The following is a 2,500-nucleotide window of genomic DNA, read 5'->3' on the forward strand; positions in this document are numbered from 1 at the left end:
ACGGGCATCGGGCGGCGCCCGAGCGATGCTCCCGGTCCGCGCGGGTGTCGTCGAGCGGGCTCTCCCGGGCCCTCGGCCCGCCCAGCCGCGTCGCCGTCGTCGCCGGCCCTGCGCCGGTCCGCCGCCGGGGCCGCCGTAGCCGGGCGCTCGCCGCGCGGCGAGCGCGCGGCATGGGCGTCCCCAGCCGCGTCCCTCCTCCCCGAGCGCAGCGCCGGCTGACTGAGGGAAACCCCGGGCCTCGGGCCAGGCCAGGGGCGCGGTGGTGGCGGCGGACGTCGGGCGCGGCCCCCGCGGGCGGACGCTCCCCCCGACGGCGGCAGTGGGGGGAGGCACCCCCGCGGGGCCTTAAGTCTGGTTTCCCTCACCCCAGGGTCAGGTACCTAGCGTTCCGCGCCTTCGTCCGCGGCCTTGCCCTACCGCGGAGGAAGCCGGGCGGCGGTTTAAAGACCCGGGCGGCTCGGCGCGCCACCCCCGGATGCGGGGGCGAGCGCGGGGGCGGGCGGGTGCCTTCAGAGGGGCGGGGGTTGCCCCCGCAATGCCTCTGGCTAGGTCCGCCGTCGTCGCGCTCGTCGTCCTCCGGGGGCCCGCCGGGCCGGGGAGGGGACTCTGCTGCCCCCCCCTCTCTGCGGTCCGAGCGCTCGGCCGGAGAGAGCCCACCGCGCGAGGTCGGCCGTGGTCCGGCCCGCGCCTCGCCTCGCCACGGGCGTCCCCGGCGGCGCGTTGAAGCGCGGGCTTCTCGCGGGCCGGGGCGGCGAGCCCCCGCGGTGGGGGCTGGCCCAGGGCGCTTCGCCCCCGCCGGGGGTTTTGTGCGGGCGCGTTGCCGCGGCTCGGCGGCGGCGCCTCTTGCGGCGCGGGCCGCTGCGGACCTCCCGGTCCCTTTTCCCTTTGCCCAGGCCCCAGAGCGGGGCCCCGGCGAGCTGGCGCCCTCGGCGGTCTCGCGCTGCCGGTTCCCCCCCCGTCCGGGGCCGGTTTCGGGTGGCGTGACCGCGTCCGAGCGGCGGCGGGCGTCGCTCGGCGTCTCCGGCTCCGGTCCCTCGCCGGAGGGCACCCTGCCACCGGCTGCGGCTGTCCCGGTCCCGGGCCCTGCCCGCGGGCTTCCCCGTTCGCCTTCCCGGCGCGTGCCGGGTGGGGGACGGGCGGGCAGCCGGGGGCGTCCCACCCCCGGTCTCCGCGTGGAAACGGGGAGAGCGGGGGCCCGCCCCCCGGCTCAGCGCCGTCCGCTGTCCGCCTGGCCGCGGGGCCACGGAAGGGGTCGAGCGAGCGAAGCCGGCGGCGCGGTGGCGCCGGGGGAGGATGGAAGGGGCTCGTGCCGCTGGGGTTTGTCGGTCGGCGGGTGCGCCGCCCGGCGAGGGCCGGCGGGTCGCCGCGGCGGCGTCCCACGTGGGCTCGGGCTTTCCGTCTCGCAAGCCGTTTTCCGTCCCCCGCGGCGGGGGGGGTTCGGTGGCGAGAGGAAGCCGCCCGAGGGCGCGAGCCGGCCGGGGCTCGGCCCCGGGGCCAAAGCGGGGGAAAAGAAAGTCCGGGATGGGCCGCAGCGGTGGCGGCGTTGGAGGGGCCGGTGCGGAGGCGCGCGCGCGCTCTCCTCCGGCGGGGTTGTGCGCCCGGCCCCCCTCGCTCCCCGGGGCGGGGGGGGGGGGGTCTCCGCTGCCTCGCTTCGTGGCGTCTCCGCGACGGCACGGGGCGGCCAGCGAGAGACACACCCCCCCCCGCCGTTGGGTGGGGAAGCGAAGGGGGTTTTCTTTCCCCGTGCACGCGAGGCGAGGCCGGGTTCGGGGCACGTTCCCGGCGGCGCGCGGCGGGCCTCCTCCGCGCCGAGGTCGGAGCGAGCCCGGGCGCCTGGTCCGGCCCCGAAGCGCCGCAAGGTGCGTTTTTCCCTCCTCGGGGGAGGGAAAAAAGCCGGGAGCGCGGGCTCCCCGCCCCTTGCTTTTGCCGCTTCGGGGTTTCGTTTTATTTTCCCCCCCTCTCCTGTGCTTGTACGGTCAATGTGAGGCGAGCGGCCGCCGTGCCGCGCTCTCCGAGGGGCCGCTCCTTTGCGAGCGGTCCCGGCCCCTCCGCGCTGGCGGGGCGGTGCCGAAAAGCCAGACAACTCTTAGCGGTGGATCACTCGGCTCGTGCGTCGATGAAGAACGCAGCTAGCTGCGAGAATTAATGTGAATTGCAGGACACATTGATCATCGACACTTCGAACGCACTTGCGGCCCCGGGTTCCTCCCGGGGCTACGCCTGTCTGAGCGTCGCTTGACGATCAATCGCCGCCTCGGTGCCCGCCGAGCGGCGCGGCTGGGGTCGCCTCGCAGGCTCTCCCCCGGGCGGGGAGGGGCCTTCGTCCCCCTAAGTGCAGACTCGGGGAGCGCTCCGTAGCTCCCCGCTCCCGGAGCGCCCGCTCTCGCGGAGTTCGTCCCGCCGGGGCTTCGCCGGCAGGGGTTCCCCGTTGGTCCAGCGACGCCCGGTGGGGCGTTGGGGGAGACGAGAGCCCGGTTGGGGGAGGAGGCGCGGGCCTCGC

The 2,500-nt window shown here is 77.2% G+C and overlaps 1 non-coding gene across 1 annotated transcript; it reads left to right on the forward strand.

Annotated features, from left to right (window-relative positions):
* The first annotated feature begins 2,081 nt into the window (after positions 1 to 2,081).
* Positions 2,082 to 2,234, forward strand: LOC137457611 (5.8S ribosomal RNA). Its single transcript, XR_010991336.1, has one exon. It is a non-coding gene; the product is annotated as a 5.8S ribosomal RNA (ribosomal RNA).
* Positions 2,235 to 2,500: the final 266 nt, after the last annotated feature.

Source organism: Melanerpes formicivorus, unplaced genomic scaffold, assembly GCF_026170545.1.
Source record: "Melanerpes formicivorus ecotype bairdi unplaced genomic scaffold, bMelFor1.0.p_v2 SCAF_184, whole genome shotgun sequence".
In the NCBI taxonomy this organism is placed as follows: Eukaryota; Metazoa; Chordata; class Aves; order Piciformes; family Picidae; genus Melanerpes; species Melanerpes formicivorus.